This window comes from Macrotis lagotis, chromosome 7 (genome assembly GCF_037893015.1).
Source record: "Macrotis lagotis isolate mMagLag1 chromosome 7, bilby.v1.9.chrom.fasta, whole genome shotgun sequence".
NCBI lineage: Eukaryota > Metazoa > Chordata > Mammalia > Peramelemorphia > Peramelidae > Macrotis > Macrotis lagotis.
Window position 1 is genome coordinate 201,865,591 of NC_133664.1, and position 22,486 is coordinate 201,888,076.

General features: G+C 36.5%; 1 protein-coding gene and 1 long non-coding RNA gene across 3 annotated transcripts in view; both read left to right on the forward strand.

Annotated features, from left to right (window-relative positions):
* The window catches only part of PEX5 (peroxisomal biogenesis factor 5), a 91,011-nt gene that overhangs the window by 48,161 nt on the left and 20,364 nt on the right, over positions 1-22,486 (forward strand). The gene's annotated exons all lie outside the window — the stretch shown is intronic.
* On the forward strand, positions 7,266-8,770 carry LOC141493961 (uncharacterized). Its single transcript, XR_012470365.1, has 2 exons — positions 7,266-7,718; positions 8,472-8,770. It is a non-coding gene; the product is annotated as an uncharacterized LOC141493961 (long non-coding RNA).

The following is a 22,486-nucleotide window of genomic DNA, read 5'->3' on the forward strand; positions in this document are numbered from 1 at the left end:
TCTCGCAACATGTTCAATATTGATCTATGTTTATCATGGTTATAAATATAGAGCCCATGTCAGATTTCTTTCTTTCAGGTGAAGGGAGGAAGGAAGAGAGGGAGGGAGAAAAATTGTAAAACTCAAAACCTTGCAAAAAAAAAGATTGGCTAAAAATGGTTCTGTTACATGTAGTTGGAAAACAAAATATTTAAATTTTTAAAAAATCCGTGAGTAGGTAGATTTCAGAAAAATCTGGAAAGGTTTACATTAACTGATGTTGAGTGAAATAAGTAGAACCAGGAGAACATTGTGGACATTAATAACATTATGTGTTAATCAACTGTGATAGACTTGGCACCTTTCAGCAATACAGTGATTGCAGACAATTCTAAAAGACTTGTGATGGAAAATACCATCCATATCCAGAGAGAGAACTATGAAATCTGATTGCAGAACAGAAATATTTTCACTTTTTAAAACTTGTTTTTTTCCTTCTCATCATCTTTTCCCCCTTTTTTCTTTTTCTTCTTTCACAACATGACTAACACGGAAGTATGTTTAACATAATGCACATGTATAACCTATATTAGATTACTCACTGTCAAGGGGAAGGGGAAAGGAAGAAAGAGAAGTATCTTACAATAAGATCTTACAAAATCTTACAAAAGATAGATGTTGAAACCTATATGCAATTGGAAAAAAATAAAAGGAAATAAGGAAAAAGAAAGTCAATCAATTTAAAAAAGTGATCCAAAAACTCAAGGAAGAAAATACTTCCATAAAAACTAGACTTAGACAAGAAAAAGCTATTGGCATTATAAAATACCATGAAATAATAAAACAAAATCAAAAAAACAAAAAAAATGAGAATGTGAGACATCTCATTAGAAAAACAGTCATTGAAGGAGAAGACAATATCTCATTAGAAAAACAAGTCATGGGACAGCTAGGTGGTGCAGTGGATAGAGCACTGGCCCTGGTGTCAGGAGTACCTGAGTTCAAATCTGGCCTCAGACACTTAATAATTACCTAGCTGTGTGGTCTTGGGCAAGCCACTTAACCCCATTTGCCTTGCAAAAACCTAAAAAAAAAAAAACAAACCCAAAAACAAGTCATCAAAGGAGCAGACAATATAAAAATTATTGGACTACCTGAAAGTTATGATTAAAATAAAGTGTCTAGATATAATATTATAAGAAATCATTCAGGAAAATTTTCCTGAAGTTCTGGAATGAGGGGGTAAAATAGAAATAGAAAAGAAAATCCATCTATCACCACCTGAAAGAGATCCAAAGATGAAAATGCAACAGGAATACCATAGCCAAGCTTCAAGGCTCCTAGGTCAAGGAGACAAAACTACCAGTAACAAGGAAAAAAAATCAATTTAAATACTATTGCACTATGGATAACACAATCTAGTAGCTTCCACTTTAAAATCCTGAATGAAAAAAATGAATATTTAATGAACTGAAAGACTTTTGGGCATTTGTGTCAAAAACACCAGAACTCAATGGAAAATTTGATACATAATTTCTAGAAGAAACATAATGTAAGCATAAAGACCAATTATAAGGAACTCAATAAGGTCAAACTATTGACTTATGTTGGAAAATGTTATCTGTGCTCTTAAAAATATTATTATATGGGTATTTTGAAAGATAGCTAGAAGGCTTGGGATTGATTTGAGTAGGATGGGATGAATCTAAAAAATTAAAATTGAGTAGTGATAATGAAATGAGCAACCAGATGTGAATAGAAAAATTTACACTGTAAGTAGTTGGGATTGGAAGACTGGTAGTACTAGAATCTTATTCTCATTGTAACTAAGTTAAAGAGGGAATAACATATGCATCTGGAAGAGTATGAAAGACTTCTAAATTTATAAAGAAATAGGAGGATGAGGGGATGTGATAAGGAAGGGAATTTTATAAGGGTTGGGGGAAAGGATAAGGTAGGGCTTCTTTAAAAAGAGTGTGGATTAGGAAGGTAGTGGTTAGAAGTAAATTAAGTCCATGAAGAGGGATTGAATAAAAAGAGAGCATGAGAAGAATAATGGAGATAAAAATAGGATAAAGGGAAATACAGAACTAGTAATTATAACTTTGCAAGTGAATAGGATGAAGCCATAAAAAAGAAATGAACAGCAGAATGGATTTAAAAAAGAATTTGACAGCATGCTGTTTACAAGAAACACATTTAAAAATGAGATACACAGAGTTAAAAGAGTTGGAGTAGAATTTATTATTCTTTAATAGGTAATAAAGCAAACCATGAGATCAGGATCAGTTAGGGATGCATTTCAGATAGAAACCCATTTCTTCTGACACCAAGTTGAGTGCTTTTTCTTTTTTTAAATTGTTTTTTTGAATTTTACAATTTCCCCCCCAATCTTGCTTTCCTTCCCCTACTCCCCACAGAAGGCAGTTTGATAATCTTTACATCGTTTCCATCCTATACATGGATCAAAATTGAATGTATTGAGAGAGAAATCATATCCTTAAGGAAAAAATAAAATATAAGAGTTAGCAAAATTACATAATAAGATAACTTTTTTTTAAAAAAAATTAAAGGTAATAGTCTTTGGTCTTTGTTTAAACTCCACAATTCTTTCCTTGGATAAAGATGGTATTCTCCATCACAGATACCCTAAACTTGTCCCTGATTATTGCACTGATGAAATGAGCAAGTCCATTCAGGTTGATCATCACCTCCATGTTGCTGTTAGGGTGTACAATGTTCTTCTGATTCTGCTCATCTTGCTTAGCATCAGTTCATGCAAATCCTTCCAGGCTTCTCTGAATTCCCATCCCTCCTGGTTTCTAATAGGACAATAGTGTTCCACAATGTACATATGCCCTGATGGACATTCACCCAATTTCCAATTCTTTGTCACCACAATCAGGGAGGCTATGAATATTTTTGTACAAGTGATTTTTTTAATCCTTTTTCATGATCTCTTGAGGGTATAGACCCAGTAGTGGTATTGCAGGATCAAAGGGTATACACATTTTTTTAAATTTATATTTTTATTCTCATTTTGTACAAATTTTTTTTACATTAATAAAATATTCTTGTTTACAAGTAAACAAAATACCCCTCCTCCCCCATGAATATAGATACACTTGTTTGGGCGAAAAAAGTAAAGGGGAGAGAAAAAAATTAAAATAAAAAATAATAATAGTAATAATTGTAGGTATGGCCAGGTGGCGCAATGGATGAAGCAACAGCCCTGGAGCCACGAGCACCCAAGTCCACATCCAGCCACGTAAACCCAACAATCACCCAGCCGTGTGACATGCAAGCCACCCGTTCCCCACTGCCCTGCAAAAACCAAAAAAAAAAAAAAAAAAAAAGACCCAAAATAAAATAAAATAGTAATAATAGTAGGGGTGGCTGGGTGGCAGACAGAGCATTGGCCCTTGAGCCAGGAGCACCTGGGTCCAAATCCAGCCCCAGACACCCAAAGATCACCCCGCTATGTGGCCCCAGGCAGGCCATCCAGCCCTACTTGCCCTGCACCCTCCCCCAAATAATCATAACAAAAAATGTGCTTGAGTCTTTGTTCCAACACCACCAACTCTGTCATGGGTGGATCTCATTCTTTATGATAAGTCCATCACAAAAGTTATTTCCATATTTTTCCACCATTGCCATTGCTGATTGCAACTCCCTCCTTTCTTATTTCTCCACTACCATGTACTCTATTTTCTCTCTCCTTTCACTATGACTCTGATGTATGGATGCTGAGTGACACAGCAGACAGATCCCTGGTCCTGGGGCCAAGAAGCCCTGAGCCCCCATACCACCCCTTAGGCCCAGAATCCACCCGGCCGTGTGGTCCTGGGCAGGCCTTCCATTCCCAGCCCCTTGCAAGAAGTAAGAAAGAAAATGTGTTATATCTGGCCACTCTCCCCTCATGGTCCATCCTCTCCTCCTTTATTCACATCCTCACCCCTTCCCCCTGCTCCCCCCTCCTTCTTACTCCAGATGTCTATACCCCATTGAGTATATTTGCTGTTTCCTCTCCTAGCCATCTCTGATGAGAGCAAAGTTTCCCACATTCCCCCTTGCCTCCCCCCTTCCATATCATTGCAATAGCTTGTTGTAATAAAAAAAATCTTATGTGAAATATCTTGGACTATTCCCCCCTCTCCTTTTTCTTTCTCCCATTCCATTTCCCTTTTTTTCTATTGACTCCATTTTTACACCATATTTTATCTTCAAATTCAGCTTTCTCCTGTGCTTCAACTATAAAAGCTCTCTCTACCTGCTCTATTAACTGAGAAGGTTCATATGAGTATTATCAGTGTCATTTTTCTATGCAGGAATACATGCAGTTCATCCTCATTAAGTCCCTCATATTTCCCCCCTCTCCTCCAATCTCCATGCTTCACCTGAGTCCTGTATCTGAAGATCAAACCTTCTGTTCAGCTCTGGCCATTCCAAAAGGAACCTTTGAAATTCCCCTGGTTCATTGAAAGTCCATCTTTTTCCCTGGAAGAGGACATTCAGCCTTGCTGGGTAGTTCATTCTTGGCTGCATTCTAAGCTCTCTTGCCTTCCGGTATATTGTATTCCAAGCCCTACGAGCTTCCAATGTAGCTGCTGCTAAGTCCTGTGTGATCCTGATTGCAGCTCCACAATATTTGAACTGTGTCCTTCTGGCTACTTGTAATATTTTCTCTTTGACTTGGGAGTTCTGGAACTTGGCTATAATATTCCTAGGGGTTGGTTTTTTGGGATCTCTTTCTCAGGGGGATCGGTGGATTCTCTCCATTTCTATTTTGCCCTCTGCTTCTAGAATATCAGGGCAGTTCTCCTGTAGTAATTCTTTGAAAATGATGTCAAGGCTCTTTTCCTGATCATGACTTTCAGGTATTCCAACAATTTTTAAATTATCTTTCCTAAATCTGTTTTCCATATCAGTTGTTTTTTCAATGAGATATTTCACATTTTCTTCTAATTTTTCATTTTTTTGGTTTTGAAGTATTGATTCCTGATTTCTGGTAAATTCATCAATCTCCCTGAATTCTATTCTTTGTCTGAAGGATTTGTTCTCCTCAGAGAGTTTTCTTATCTCTTTTTCCATCTTTCCAATTTTGCTTTTTAAAGCATTCTTCTCCTCAATAACTTTTTGAACTGTTCTATCCATTTGACCTAAGCTGGTTTTTAGCATGCTATTTTCTTCAGCATTTTTTTGTATTTCCTTGACTAAGCTGCTGACTTCATTTTCATGTTTTTCCTGCATCTCTCTCTTTTTCCAGTTTTTCTTCCAACTCCCTCATTTGATTTTCAAAATCTTTTTTGAGCTCTATCATAGCCTGAGCCCAGTTTCTGTTTTTCTTGGAGTCTTTAGATGCAGGAGCTTGTGCTTCCTCATCTTCAGACTGAGTATTTTGGTCCTTCTTGGTCTCATTTGCAAAATATTTCTCAATAGTCTTCTTTTTGTTTCTCTGCTTGCTCATTGTCCCAGCCTGGGCCTGGTTTGAGGTGTTTCTTGAGCTTTTGGGACACTCTCACAAGGGTCTCAGTGTGTGCGGCTCTGTCCTCCCTCCTGGTCTATGAATGACCATAAGCACCCCCCTCTGCCAAGGGGCTGATGTGGGGGGGGGGGCTACTGTTCTATGGCAGGGCCTAGACTGTGGTCAGGATCTGAATGTGGTCAGAGCCCCAGAGTCCTGTTTCAGGGGCAGAGGACAGAGCTCAGCAGTCTCTCTTCACTCCCCTCCCTCAGCTCAATGGGCTCATGCCCTGGGGGCTCCTGCTTACGGGCTCTGCCTGCTTCTGTTTCCTGGATCAGGGCTGGGGAAAGATGATGCTGCTTGCTGTGTGCCCTGAGGACTGGGCTCCAGGAGCTCCCTCTGGCAGAGGACCCCCGCTGTTCCCCCACTTTGTGCCCGGTGCTCCTTGGGGTACAGCTCAGGAGACTCCCCGGCTGCTGTGAGCTGAGACCCCCAGCGCCCTGGGGCTGCCTCCGGGAGGCTGAGGTTCTTTGGCTCTGGCAGGCACCCCCTCAGGCGGGGGGGGGGGGGGGCTCTCCAATCCCAGGGAGCAGAGCTTTTCTGCTCTTTTCCTGGTTACCTTGAGTAGGAGAACTGCCTCACTGGGTCCCTTTGTGGGTTCTGTCTCTTGAAAGTTTAGTTAGAGTCCTTAGCTGATGAATTTTATCAGAGAGCTCCTAAGACTTGATCCCTTCTTGTCGCCATCTTGGCGCCGCCCCGGTATACACATTTTTATTGCCTTTTGGGCATAATTCCAAATTGCTCTCCAGAAAGGTTGGATGAGTTCACAGCTCCACCAAGAATGTTATTATCTTATATTTCCCACATCCCTTCCAACATTGATCATTGTCCTTTCTGGTCATATTGGCCAGTCTGAGAGGTGTGAAGTAGTACCTCAGAGATGCTTTAATTTGTATTTCTCTAATCAGTAATGATTTAGAACAATTTTTCATATGACTATGGATGACTTTTGATTTCCTCATCTGTAAATTGCCTTTGCATATCTTTTAACCACTTGTTAATGGGGAATGACTTTTTTTTTATAAATTTGACTTAGTTATATATATTTTAGAAATGAGTCCTTTGTCAGATATATTAGTTGTGAAAATTCTTTCCCAATTTACTACATTTCTTTTGATCTTGGTTACAGAATTTAATGTAATCAAAATTATCTAGTTTATTTGTAATGATGCTCTGTATCTCTTCCTTGGTCATAAAATGCTTCCCTTTCCATAGATCTGATAGGTGAACTATTCCTTGATCTCCTAGTTTGCTTATAACATTGTCTTTTATGTTTAAATCCTGTACCCTTTAGATTTTATCTTGGTATAGTGTGTGTGTGATGTTGGTCTAATCCAAGTTTCTGCCATACTAACTTCCAGTTTTCCCAACAGTTTTTATCAAAGAGAGAGTTCTTATCCCAAGAGTTGGATTTTTTTGGGTTTATCATATGGCAGATTACTATAATCATTTCCTGCTCTCTCTTTTGTATCTAGTCTATTCCATTGATCCACCACTCTATTTCTTAGCCAATACCAGACAGTTTTGATGACTGATGCTTTATAATATAATTTTAGATTTGGTAGGGTTAAGCCACCTTCTTTTGTACTTTTTTTCATTAAATCCCTGGAAATTCTTGATTTTTTATTTCTCCATATGAATTTACTTACAATTTTTCTAACTCATTGAAGTGATTTTTTTTGGTGTTTTGATTGGTAGAGCAATGAATAAGTAGTTTAATTTGGGTAGAATTGTCATTTTTATTATATTAGCTCATAATATCGATGAGCAGTTGATATTTGCCCAGTTATTTAAATCTAATTTTATTTGTTGAGAAGTGTTTAAATCCATTGGGATAAAAAGTAGTGGATGCTGGAGGAAATGCATAGTTTAGATGAGACATAATCCCTCATGGAATTTACAATCCTTTGTGCTACTTATGTGTTCTCTGTGACTCTCATTCTATCTTCGGACTTTTCCCCTCTTTACCTGATAGCAGGGTATTTTGGTAAATAGTTGTTTAAAAATCAGCTTCTCAGGAACAAAAATTACATACAAGATACATGCTTTCAAGTTTAGCCTACATTGTTAACATTTTCTTTATCACTTTCTTAGGCAATCAGCAAAGCAGTAAATCAAGTCCTGATTTTAACATTTTTTACAAATTTATGAGGTGTAAATACTCATCCTGAAAAAATTTGACAATCACCTCTCCAGAAGGTTCAAGCTGGCTCTGGTATATCCCTGTTTGACAGTTATTTGATGTATTTGGGGAAGGAAAAAGGTTCTTGGGGGAAGAATGACATAGGTGTGGCCAGAGGGAGATATTTTGGGATTGGACATAGGAATTGCATTTTCCTAGTTCACATCTATTTCTTTCCTCAGTGTTTCTCCTATTCCTATTATTCCCTTAGAATTATAGGGAGATGACACTGTTTTTCCCTTTCTAATATGCCCATTGTTGAAAATATAAGGGGGTTAGTGAGTATAATTAAAATTTTGAACTGTCTATAACAGTTCTATTTCATGTTTGACCAACAGAAATTAATTCCTTAATTATTTAATATATATGTCTATAATATTTATTTCTAAATCTGCCAGCTAGAAAGTCAAATTAGATGACTTTGTTGCCACTTCTGTTTTTAACTTGTTAAGTTTTATTGTTGATGTTCAAATTTTGTCTTTGTGATGTTTTCTTCATTGTTCTTTTCATCATTTATATCCTTCTTTGATCTCCCATACCACTTTTTTTTTTGGCTAGGCAGTGGGATTAAGTGACTTGCCCAAGGTCATACAGCTAGGTAATTATTAAGTGTCTGAGGCTGAATTTGAACTCAGATCCTCCTGACACCAGGGCCAGTGTTCTATCCACTGCACCACCTAGCCGCCCCTCCATATCACTTTCAACTATAAAATTTAGTATGTAATTACATAATGTCTTGTGTTATTCACTTTTGTTTCCTATGTTTTTTAATCTTACTTCTCTAAGATTGCAAGAACTTGCAAGATTAAGCTTCTCAAGAATTCAGCCTTTGTCTCTATTGCTAAAGAATCACACAGTAGTGAACACAGACTTGAAGAGAGCAGAAGAAATATCATGGTATCCTCAAGAGCAGGTTATTCTAGACTAACCTGATTTTCTTTTGATAAGACTATCTAGACTGATAAATGCTGTAGATATTGTTTGCCATCTTCTTCATGCTAATCTTATGTATTCAATTATTTGATGTTTAGAAGCTCAGAAAAAAAATTATTTAATCATTATAGGTATAAATTTATACATATATACATATTTTTACGTGTGTTTTCTCTTTCCTTCTCCCTCTTGTGGATGCTAATTTATTCCATAACACTTGTTTAGGAATGCCTTTGCTACCACATTTAGAAAGTAAAATGGACAGGATAAACTCATAATGACCATATCTTAAAACACCTGGAACTTGCAGAAATATCCCATATTACAATTACTGCAGAGTTGTCCTGATTTCATCACTGATAGTCAAAATAGTTTATACTTCCTTCAATGCTTTAAGGATCCATGATATGAGGCTGTTTCCTTTGGTCAACACAACTCTATTCTATAAAGGATTCTTAATTTGGGATATTTGAATTTTTTAAAGTTTAATAATTATATGTCAACATAATTGTTTTCCTTCATAATCCTATGTATTTTATGCATTTAAAAATTATAAACTGAGAGGAAATAAAGATTTCTTCTTGTCTTTTGTCAGATAGATAAAAAAGTTAATGAAACAAAAATAAATTTAAAAACATTCTGGTTTAGTAGATTGTTTTCTTTTTATCAAATAAATTTTATTTTATTTTCAGATATACATTCTTTACCTCCATCTCTCCATCAGTTTGAGAAAGGAAGAAAAACAAAACACCTGTTACAAATATATTTAATCAAATTAAACATTAGTAGATAGATTTTTAAGAATTGTTGTGCCAACTATTGCCAAATAATAGACCATCCTGTAGCCAATTTGATAATAAACCCTTCTGAATTTAGCTAGTCTGATCCCCAAATAGGTAGCATACAATCTGGGCTTTACTTGAAACCTAACTAGCCTTAGAGGACCTTTAAAAATTAAAACAGGGGTGGCTAGGTGGCATAGTGGATAAAGCACCAACCCTGGAGTCAGGAGTACCTGGGTTCAAATCTGGTCTCAGACACTTAATAATTGCCTAGCTCTGTGGCCTTAGGCAAGCCACTTAACCCCGTTTGCCTTACAAAAATCTAAAAAAAAAATTAAAATGCATTTTCTTTTTTCTACAGACAGCATTTAAGAATCCCTGACAAGGCACTGGAGAAGTTGTTCCTAATTTTGACAACTTGGTTTCATAATGTCCTCTACCCTCACATCTTGCCTTCTTGTCCTACAACTCACTCCTCATGCCTTACCAACCCTCAACCCTGAATCACATCCACTATCTGCCTCTTCTGCTCTTGCTGCTGAATAATGCTGAATGAAGTCACACATTAGGGTTTACTACAATCCTATTTAAGGATCAATGAAAAAATTTTTTAATCGAAATTTTATTTTATTTTTCCAATTACATGCAATAGTAGTTTTCCAAAATTCATCCATTTGCAAATTGATGAGTTCCATGTTTTTCCACCATTCTCCCTTTGCTACCTCTCCCCATGGTGGCAAACAGTTTGGTCAAAATTGTACATATACATTTCTGTATAACATATTTACACTGTGGTCAAGTTATAAAAAAGGAATTAAAACTAAGGGGAAAGGGGGACACAGCTAGGTGGCACACTGGATAGAGTACCAGCCCTGGAGTCAGGAGGACCTGAGTTCAAATCCAGCTTCAGTACTTAATGATTGTCTACCTGTGTGACCTTGGACAAGTCACTTAACCCCATTGTCTTAAATAAGTAAAATTGTTTAAAAAAAGGAACTAAGGGGAAAGAAAAAAACATAAGAAAGAAAGGGAAAACAAAAGAAGTTTTTTTTTTCTTAGTTTTTTGCAAGGCAATGGGGTTAAGTGGCTTGTCCAAGGCCACACAGCTAGGTAATAATTAAGTGTCTGAGGCCGGATTTGAACTCAGGTACTCCTGACGCCAGGGCCAGTGCTCTATCCACTGTGCAACCTAGCCACCCCCCATAAAAGAAGTTTTAAAAAGTGGTTCGCTACAAATTCATGTCATTGAATTTGAGCTGGATTTCCACTGCTCAGGGACTTCTTTTACTCTTTCTTAATTGATTCTCTTTCTTAGTCCCCATGATAGCTGTATCAAACCTTCTTTTCTCTCCATAAGCCACTCACATTTTCCTTTCTCCTCCCTCTCAGGACTCTTTCACCTCATATACTTTACTGAACAAATTGAAACCATCCATTTCAAGATCCTTTTACAACAATGTGACCCCAACCCCCATTCCACATTTCACTTCATCTCAACAACAACACTTTTTTCATCCCAGTATTGGATATGATCTTCATCAGTAATGCTATTCTTCTTGTGTTCATCATCCCATCCCATTCCATCTCCTTTGTCAATTTGCCCCCCCATCATCTCCATTTCCATATTGTCTCAGTTCTCTCAGTTTTTAGTACATTCTCAACTGATGCTCATGAATCTGTCCAGATCACCTCCATCCTTAAAAATTCTTTCTTGGACAATTCCGTTTAATTATTACCTAGAACTTTATTCTTTTCATAGCCAAACTCATGGAAAAAGCTTTATACACACTCATTGCCTTCACTTCCTGTCCCTCCCTTATCAAATCCTTTGTAATCTGGTCTCCAGCCTCATCACTGGACTGAAACTGTTCACTCCTAATGACCAATGAGGTCATTGACCAATGCCAAAGCATTTTGTGAAACTGATTGTTGAGTTTTTGAATAATCACTGAAATTAATGTTTATGGATTTACTTGTTAAGACCTCAGCTGTAGAATTTATAAGCGTTAGGAACCCTAATTTTAGAGGCTACAAGGTGGTCCTTTCTCTTTAAGGAGATAAGGAAGATAATTAGTGAATGAATCAACTTGGTCAGGAGATATTTTGTTCAGCACTAGGTTTCTCCAGTATTGAGTAGCATGGGATCTTTGTCAGTGAAAACCATGATGTGAATTCCTTAAGCAGTAAAAGTCAAGAATAATGTGTGTTTCCTAGCAAAAATCTCTAATAGTGAAAACCATGAATAATGTAAATCAAGATTAATATTAATCAAAAGAAAACACACTGACTGGAGCATGACCACAGTGACCAGAACAATGTCTTGCATGCCTGGGACTCCAGACCAAACAGCACTGATATGGCACCTGGATGTCTGGGACCCAAGCCCAGTGCTGAGCAGACTAAACTCCAAAATATCAGTCAATCCACACTAACATATGTTATACCTCTTCCTCTCTTTTTTTTTGTTTTCTATAATTACCATGGGTATTTTTGGGAAAGGGTGTCTGCATGAGTATGTTGTTTTATTGCTGCCACCATACTTCTCCAATGTGAGTATCCCACTTTGATTATTAAACTACTTATATTATCAATCTGGAGCTTTCTGGCTCCTTTCTTTGGTATCATTTTGAAGGAGTCTTGAATATCTCACTATAGGGGTTTTCAGGCAAGACAAGTGGCATCTTGGGACTTTCCAAAGAATGTTGTTCAACTCTGTTTTTCCCATTGCTTTTGTATGCTGGAGGCCCCTCTTTCCAATCAGTGTGATGCATAGTCTATCTTTGCCTCTCTTATAAGCCAATATTATAGATCTGTTTGTGTCACTGGACCTTATGCAATTACCAAATTGTGCAAAAAACTGCTTTGATTGTAAGATTTTTCTGTAGCCACTTAGTCACTGAAACTCTATTGACCTATTCTATTACAACTTCTGGCCCTGCTAATAATAAATAAAGCTCAGACCTTTTTGCCTTAGATTTTTTTCGTCACAAATTTTTACCAAGACACATTTTCACTCTTTTCATCCTTCTTCATTTCTGCAGCAATTTCTTCCAATGGTTTTGCTTCCTTGAATTTTCATGTTATTGATCTTTCTTGATTTTCTTCCTACTTATCTATCTGCTCAGATTCTGTCATCTTCCTTGTATCACTTTCCTGCCCATCCTGCAACTGTCCCTTCAGGCTCTCTCCTGTCTCTCAGTGATTTCAACTCTCATGGAGTTGGAGATGGTTCTCAGATATATACACCATGATGGTGGTGAGTTTATATTTCTTTTCTTGCTAATATTTCAAAATAAATGTCCCTTTGGAAAGCTAAGTTTTATTGGTTAATGGAATTGGGGTAATGGTTACTGGCAGTTAACAGTGTGTGGGGGGAACCACTTCAGAATGGTAGGCAGAGCTAATTGCATTAAAGAAGATACAGTCACAGCTACCCCTAGAATCTTCAGGAGTAGTTGAAAATTGAGAACAGAGAACTTATTGCACATTACTAGAACTGGATTAGTGTAAATTCAAATGTGATTTATTCAGATTTTAATTATATATAAAATAGGTTCCAACCCAATGGAAAAAATACATTGAAAAGATTTTAATATGTTTTTGTTTGTTAATAGAATAGTAAAAAATGAGAAAAATGTATTTCTAATTCCAGTATGTTATAAAGTAACAAAGTAACTACAAAAAGCAAAATTTTAAAAATTACTGAATGCCATACCTAAAAATAAGCCTACACTGACAATAAAATATGTCATTATTTTTACTAAAAATATTTTAGCTATGTAGACTGAACTTTTTCTTTCTTTCTTTAAATCTTCATACATACACTGGTAGGTGTAAAGAATTTTTTTCACATCTTTGTGAATTTGCATGCTCACATTTTCACATGATGAACCAAGTATAGTTGAATGACCTGGAGCATTATCTAAAATCAGCAGTGCTTTAAATGCAATACCACTGTCCTTGAATATTTTTCAGTGACTTAGATAAAATAACTGGGAAAAAATTAGTCTTTTGAATATAGCTTTAATCATCCATGCTTTCCCTATTTGTCTACAAAGAACTGGAAGTGATTGATGCCTATAGTCTCTCAGAGTTCAAGGATTTTGAGATTGATTAACAAACATTGGTTTCCATTTAAAATCCTTTTTTGTATTATCTCCCAATAACTGTGCTAGGCAATCTTTTGACACTTTACATCCAGATCGAGTTTTTTATTTCTTAGAAATATAAGTTCTGGAAGACATTCTTTTCCAGAATAATCCTATTTCATACACACTAAAAATTTTTTTGGTCAGGGTATCCAGCTTCTTTTATTATTTTCTTCAAAACATCAGAATATTTTAGCTGCCACAACCTCATCTGCCAAGGCCATTTCTTTAGTAACTTTAATATTATATAATTAAACTTGATTTTTAATGTGATCAAATCAACCAATACTTGTAGAAAAATATTTCTTCCCTATCTTCTTCATTTCTGTTTTCCTTCACTGCCTTAAATCAACTTGAAGCTTTTGCTAGAATAACTGCTCTGCTAAGTGTTTTTTGATTGCAGTCTTCAATACATCTAGGTAAAAGATGCTCCATTTTTATCGATGTAACATTATTTCTTGTAGTTGTTTGCAAACTACATAAAGCTAATACAGTTTTATCTTTTTTAACCTCATCTACAAGCTTTATTATATTCTGTACTGTAGATTTAAGTGTTCCAATGTCTCATTTTATTTTAGAGTTACTATGACTACATTTTTGCCATTCAATTGCATGTCACATTTTTGTTCTAATGTAATTATAAGTCTCTTCTTTTTTTGTGCTTTCAATGTTTTTATCTAAAACATTCTTCCTTTTGCCTATTTTGTTAAGTAAGGGCTCTTAAAAATAAAACAACTGTTGGTTGTGTTAATATCCATGTAAGATGATAGGCAAGTGCTGACTGATCAAGAATCAACATATTAAAACAGTGAAAAAGCTCATGTGATTCACAGTAATTGATTTATGGTTCATTTTACATGCCAACTGCTAATCATTTAAAATTAGCACTAAATCAAATTTTACATTTTCAAACTCACATTAACTGCCACCTAGCTGTACATCTATATATACATAAATTGCATTTTCTTGGCATATAATTAGGCAAAATAGGATCTAATAATTGTTTTTCTTTCTTCTTATTGGTTGTGAGTTCACTTTTCTTATTTTTTTTTTAGGTTTTTTTGCAAGGCAAATAGGGTTAAATGGCTTGCCCAAGGCCACACAGCTAGGTAATTATTAAGTGTCTGAGGCCGGATTTGAAACCAGGTACTCCTGACTCCAGGGTTGGTGCTTTATCCACTGAGCCACCTAGCTGCCCCTCACTTTTCTCATTTTTATATTGGTAATTTATTTTTATTCCATTTTAAAATAATTAGCTATAGGCTTATCTATTTTATTGTAGTTATTTTCTCCAAAAACTCAGATCTTAGAATTATGCATTATAATTATTTATACTTTTAGTTTTGATAATCTCTTCTTTGATTTTCAGGATTTCTAGTTTGATATTTAATTAGAGGTTTTTAATTTCTTGGCTTTATAGTTTTTTAAGTTGGATGACCAATTCATTGATTTGCTCTTTTTTTATTGATAAAATTTTTGCAACTACAAATTTTCCTCTAAGTATTGCTTTGGTTGAATTTTGATATGTCGTGTCATTTCATTATTGTTTTCAATAATCAAATTATTGATTATTTTATGATTTATTCTTTCCCTACTCATTCTTTATGATTTCCAATGAATGTTTAATCTTTGCTTTAAAGGTCCTTTATTGAATATTGTTTTATTGCATTCTGATGGGTGTTTCATATTTATGATGTAATTAATATTTATGGTTTTCTCCATTTGTTTGTGATGTTTTAAAGTCCTAATATATGGTCCATTTTTGTGAAAGTGTCATACATACCTGAAAAATCAGTATACTGACTTCAATTATCTCCAAAGATCTATATCATATTTAGTTTTTAAAAGATTCTATTCAAATATTTTTATATTTTTATTGTTGTTGTTACATTTATCTATGTCTCAGAGTGGTTTAAATTGAGATTCCTCTTCTCATTTCTATTTATATTTCTCCCTGTAACTCATTTAATTTTTAAGAATATATGTGCTGTGGGGCGGCTAGGTGGCACAGTGGATAGAGCACCAACCCTGGAGTCAGGAGTACCTGGTTTCAAATCCGGCCTCAGACACTTAATAATCACCTAGCTTTGTGGCCTTGGGCAAGCCACTTAACCCCATTTCCTTGAAAAATCTAAAAAAATAAAAAAAAATTAAAATTAAAAGAATATATGTGCCATGCCATAGAATCAACATTAATTCATTACTGATGGTACCTTTCAGTAAACTGCAGTTGTTTTGTTTGTCTCTTTTATTTAAGTCTATTTTTGCTTTTTTCTGAACTTACAATGACTTCTCTTACTTTTTTTTTTTTTTTACTTCTGCTAAAGCATTCTGGTCTAGACTTTCTACCTTTTTAAACTTTTTGCTTTTCTGTTTCTAATGTGTTTTTTCTTTCTTTTCTGTCTTTTTTTTTTTTTGCAAGGCAATGGGGGTTAAGTGGCTTGCCCAAGGCCACACAGTTAGGTGATTATTAAGTGTCTGAGGTCGGATTTGAACTCAGGCACTCCTGACCCCAGGGCCAGTGCTCTATCCATTGCACCACCTAGCCGCCCCCTAATGTGTTTTTTCTAAACAACATATTATTGGATTCTGTTTTCTGATTCATTCTGCTATCCTCTTCCATTTTATGGGTGAGTTCATCCTATTAAGATTCATAGTTATGGGGCGGCTAGGTGGCGAAGTGGATAAAGCACCAACCCTGGAGTCAGGAGTACCTGGGTTCAAATCCGGTCTCAGACACTTAATAATCACCTAGCTGTGTGGCCTTGGGCAAGCCACTTAACCCCATTTGCCTTGCAAAAAAAACCCAGATTCATAGTTATAATTGTTGACTGTGTATTTGCTTCTATCCTGTTCTCTTGATTCCCTCTTTAAGAATTAGTTTTATTTCTGATTAATCTCTCCTCCCTTTCCCTAAAACTTTTTGCTTCCTGTTTCCCTATTGGGTGAAATATATTTCTGTATATAATTTTGCGTTTGTGTGAGTGCTTGTTCAGATGAGAATAAAGTTCAAGTGCCATTCCCTCCCCTATATACCCTTCTTTTTGTTGTATATACTTCTACTTATTAATCACAAATATATAATTTTCCCCATTGCCCCTCTTCTTTTCCTTCCTTATACCCAGAGAATTTCTCTTCTTAACTCTGTTCTTTTTTTTTAAGAGCATCAATACATAACAGATAACTAGTATGGCAAAATCAAGAAAAGGGTCCCAAAGTTTATTCATTGTTTGAATTTCTAAATTTAAGTCTTAATTCTCTTGACTCAATTTCCAGACTTCTAGGTATAGTGAACAGGTTAACATTTATTGTGGGCCTTTTGCTCAGTACCTCATATACTGTTGTGTCTTTTGAGTTAGGCAAATAGGCAATTTCCCAATACAAAATAAGCCCTAACAAATGCAATCAGATGGATTCAGAAATGGTTGAATGACTAAATTCAAAGAGTAGCTATTAGTGGTTCAATAGAAATTAGGGGCAGCTAGGAGGCACAGTAGATAGAATGTTGAATCTGAAGATAGGAAGACTCATTTGTGAGTCCAAACAGGGCCTCAGATATTTACTAGCTATGTGACCCTGGGCAAATAACTTAACCCTAATGCCTCAGTTTCCTCATATGTAAAATGAACTAGAGATGGAAATGGAAAACCAATCTACTATTTTTTGACAAGAAAACCCCAAATGGGGCCATGAAGGGTTGGACATGACTGGACAACAATAAATTAGCAGGGGGAGAATCTCTACTGGAGTGCCTTGAGAAATCTGTTCTTGCCAAGATGTTTAAAATCATTATTGGTGACAGATAAAGACAGAGATACCATGCTTATTGAATTTTAAGATGACTCTAAGACAGTGCCTCTTCCTCCATGACCCCCCTCTCCTACCAAAAAATTCCCCAAAACATTATCTCAAGCAAGTACAATCAAGCAAAACAAATCTGTACACTGGTCCTAATTGAAAATGTTTCATTCAGCACTTATAGGCCATCATCTCTCTGTCTGAAGGTGGGAAGCATACATAACCATCAGTGTTTTGGAGCTATGAAGGTGGGAAGTATACTTAACCATCAGTGTTTTGGAGCTATAGTTGGTTACAGTTTTTAAATCTTTCAAAATTCCTAGCTTTTAAAAATAATTTCATTATATAAATGATTCTCCCGGTTTTGTTCATTTCATTCTGTACCATTTCATACCATTCTTCCAAGGTTTCTTGGACTTCATTTATTTCAATGGTGCAATACTATTCCATTACATCATATACCACATTTTGTTCATCCATTTTACACTTGATGGAAACCCCCAAAGAACCTCAGTTCTTTGCTATAACAAAAGATGCTGCAATGAATATTTTTGTACATATAAGTCCTTTCCCTCTGATTGATTTGTGGAAAATTGATGTTTGTCCTTCATTTTCAAAGAAGACCATGACATCAGGGAGGTGATGCCATGACAAGCACATGTATTAGATTTGAGTGAGGGGGTACTGTGCAAAGTCACCAGCCTCATTTTCTACTCCAGGGCCATCTGGGTCCAGTGACCAGTTATGCATCAGGATGAGTGGAGATTGCCCTGGATGTGAGGCAATCAGGGTTAAGTGACTTGCCCAAGGTCACACAGCTAGTAAGAGTTGAACTCCTGTCCTCTTGACTTCAAGACCAATGCTCTATCCACCGTGCCACTTAGCTGCCCAGCCTCAGACACTTGACTCTTACTAGCTTCAGTCCAGTATATTTTCCCCTATATCAATCTGCTCAGTTAATATCTCCTCATTATACTTAACAAATCAGTTGACATCAATTAGCTTTGTTGTTAATTAAGTTCTGTCCAACTCTTTGGAATTGCATTGAGAATTTTTTTTTGACAAAGATACTGGAGTGGTGTGCCATTTCCTTCCTTTTCTTTCTTTCATTTTTTTTTTAAGGATTTTTAAAAATTTTATTCTGAACTTAAGAAATAAAGTAAGCATTCCCAAAACATAGTAGAATAGGAAAAAAAAGATGTTTGCACATGAACCTATCAATCTATCATGTATAATTTGCTATTCCTTTTAAATATATAATAAAGTTATCATGTAACTTTCTCCCCCCCCTTTTTTTTGTTTTCTTCCTCCCCCCCTTACCCTAGGGATTACATGTGTTTTATATTGTCTGAAGTTATTTTAAATGAGATTTCTCTTTCTAGCTCTTGCTGCTGCATCTTTTTTTTGTTTTTTTAAATTTATTTTTATTAAAGATATTATTTGAGTTTTACAATTTTCCCCCTAATCTTGCTTCCCTCCCCCCACTCCCCCACGGAAAGCACTCTGTCAGTCTTTACTTTGTTTCCATGTTGTACCTTGATCCAAATTGGGTGTGATGAGAGAGAAATCATATCCTTAAAGAAGAGACAAGAAGTCTAAGAGGTAACAAGATCAGACAATAAGATATCTGTTTTTTCCTAAATTAAAGGGAATAGTCCTTGCACTTTGTTCAAACTCCACAGCTCCTTATCTGGATACAGATGGCACTCTCCTTTGCAGACAGCCCAATAATGTTCCTGATTGTTGCACTGATGGAATGCGCAAGTCCTTCAAGGTTGAACATCACTCCCATGTTGCTGTTAGGGTGTACAGTGTTTTTCTGGTTCTGCTCATTTCACTCAGCATCAGTTCATGCAAATCCCTTCAGGTTTCCCTGAAATCCCGTCCCTCTTGGTTTCTAATAGAACAATATAGTGTTCCATGACATGCATATACCACAGTTTGCTAAGCCATTCCCCAATTGAAGGACATTTACTTGATTTCTAATTCTTTGCCACCACAAACAGGGCTGCTATAAATATTTTTGTACAAGTAATGTTTTTACTCTTTTTCCTCATCTCCAGGGTATAGACCCAGTAGAGGTATTGCTGGGTCAAAGGGTATGCACATTTTTGTTGTCCTTTGGGCATAGTTCCATAGCTCTCCAGAAGGGTTGGATGAGTTCACAGCTCCACCAACAGTGTAATAGTGTCCCAGATTTCCCACAACCCTTCCAACAATGATCATTATCCTTCCTGGTCATATTGGCCAATTTGAGAGGTGTGAGGTGATACCTCAGAGAAGCTTTAATTTGCATTTCTCTAATAATTAATGATTTAGAGCATTTTTTCATATGGCTATGGATTGCTTTGATCTCCTCATCTGTAAATTGTCTTTGCATATCCTTTGACCATTTGTCAATTGGGGAATGGCTTTTTGTTTTAAAAATATGACTCAGTTCTCTGTATATTTTAGAAATGAGTCCTTTGTCAGAATCATTAGTTGTAAAGATTATTTTCCAATTTACTACATTTCTTTTGATCTTGGTTACAGTGGTTTTATCTGTGCAAAACCATTTTAATTTAATGTAATCGAAATCATCTAATTGGTTTTTGGTGATGTTCTCCAACTCTTCCTTAGTCATAAACTGCTCCCCTTTCCATAGATCTGACAGGTAGACTAGTCCTTGATCTTCTAATTTGCTTATAGGATTGTTTTTTTATGTCTATGTCCTGTAACCATTTGGATCTTATCTTGGTAAAGGGTGTGAGGTGTTGGTCTAATCTAAGTTTCTTCCATACTAACTTCCAATTTTCCTAGCAATTTTTATCAAAGAGGGAGTTTTTATCCCAATGGCCAGACTCTTTGGGTTTATCAAACAGCTGATTACTATAATCGTCTCATGCTTTTACACCTAGTCTATTCCACTGGTCCACCACTCTATTTCTTAGCCAATACCAAACAGTTTTGATGACTGATGCTTTATAATATAATTTTAGGTCAGGTAGGGCTAAGCCACCTTCTTTTGCACTTTTTTTCATTAAGCTCCTGGCAATTCTTGACCTTCTATTTCTCCATATAAATTTACTTACAATTTTTTCTAACTCATTAAAGTAATTTTTTGGAATTTTGATTGGTAGGGCACTAAACAGATAGTTTAGTTTTGGTAGAATTGTCATTTTTATTATATTAGCTCTACCTATCCATGAACAGTTGATATTTGCCGAGTTATTTAAATCTAATTTAATTTGTGTGAGAAGTGTTTTATAATTGTTTTCAAAAAGATTGTGAGTCTGTCTTGGCAAATAGACTCCCAAATATTTTACATTGTCTGAGGTTATTTTGAATGGGATTTCTTTTTCTAGCTCTTCCTGCTGTTTCTTGCTAGACATAAATAGAAAAGTTGAGGATTTATGAGGGTTTATTTTATAACCTGCAACTTTGCTAAAATTGCTAATTGTTTCCAGTAGTTTTTTGGATGATTTCTTGGAATTCTCTAGGTAGACCATCATGTCATCTGCAAAGAGTGAGAGTTTTGTCCCTTCCTTCCCAATTCTAATTCGTTTAATTTCTTTTTCTTCTCTAATTGCTGATGCTAACATTTCTAATACAATATTGAATAGTAGTGGTGATAATGGGCACCCTTGTTTCACCCCTGATCTTATTGGGAGTGTCTCTAGCCTCTCCCCATTGAATATAATTCTTGTTGATGGTTTGAAATGGATGCTGCTAATTATTTTAAGGAACAGTCCATTTATTCCCACACTCTCTAGTGTTTTTAATAGGAATGGATACTGTATTTTGTCAAAAGATTTTTCAGGACAAGAAGGGATAGAGTCTTAGGAGCTCTCTGATAAAATTCATCAGCTACAGACTCTAACTAAACTTTCGAGAGACAGAACCCACAAAGGGACCCAGTGAGGCAGTTCTCCTACTCAAGGTAACCTGGAAAAGAGCAGAAAGGCTCTGCTCCCTGGGGTCGGAGAGGCGGCCGCCAGAGGGGTGGCCCACCAGAGTCAAAGAACCTCAGCCTCCCGGAGGCAGCCCCAGGGCACTGGGGGTCTCAGCTCACAACAGCCGGGGAGTCTCCTGAGCTGGACCCTGAGGAGCACCAGGCACAAAGTGGGGGAACACCAGGGGACCTCTGCCAGAGTGAGCATGTGGAGCCCAGCCCTCAGGGCACACAGCAAGCAGCATCATCTTTCCCCAGCCCTGATCCAGGAAACATAAGCAGGCAGAGCCTGTAAGCAGGAGCCCCCAGGGCATGAGCCCATTAAGCTGAGGGAGGGGAGTGAAGAGAGACTGCCTAGCTCTGTCCTCTGCCCCTGAAACAGGACTCTGGGGCTCTGACCACATTCAGATCCTGACCACAGTCTAGGCCCCCCCAGAGAACAGCAGCACCCCCTACATCAGCCCCTTGGCAGAGGGGGGCGCTTATGGTCATTCATAGACCAGGAGGGAGGACAGAACCTCACACACTGAGACCCTTGTGGGAGTGTCCCAAAAGCTCAAGAAACACCCCAAACCAGGCCCAGGCTGGGAAAATGAGCAAGCAGAGAAACAAAAAGAAGACTATTGAGAAATATTTTGCAAATGAGCCCAAGAAGGACCAAGATACTCTGTCTGAAGATGAGGAAGCACAAGCTCCTGCATCTAAAGACTCCAAGAAAAACAGAAATTGGGCTCAGGCTATGATAGAGCTCAAAAAAGATTTTGAAAATCAAATGAGGGAGTTGGAAGAAAAACTGGGAAAAGAAAGGAGAGAGATGCAGGAAAAACATGAAAATGAAGTCAGCAGCTTAGTCAAGGAAATCCAAAAAAATGCTGAAGAAAATAGCATGCTAAAAACCAGCTTAGGTCAAATGGATAAAACAGTTCAAAAAGTTATTGAGGAGAAGAATGCTTTAAAAAGCAAAATTGGCCAGATGGAAAAAGAGATAAGAAAACTCTCTGAGGAGAACAAATCCTTCAGACAAAGAATAGAATTCAGGGAGATTGATGAATTTACCAGAAATCAGGAATCAATACTTCAAAACCAAAAAAATGAAAAATTAGAAGAAAATGTGAAATATCTCATTGAAAAAAACAACTGATATGGAAAACAGATTTAGGAAAGATAATTTAAAAATTGTTGGAATACCTGAAAGTCATGATCAGGAAA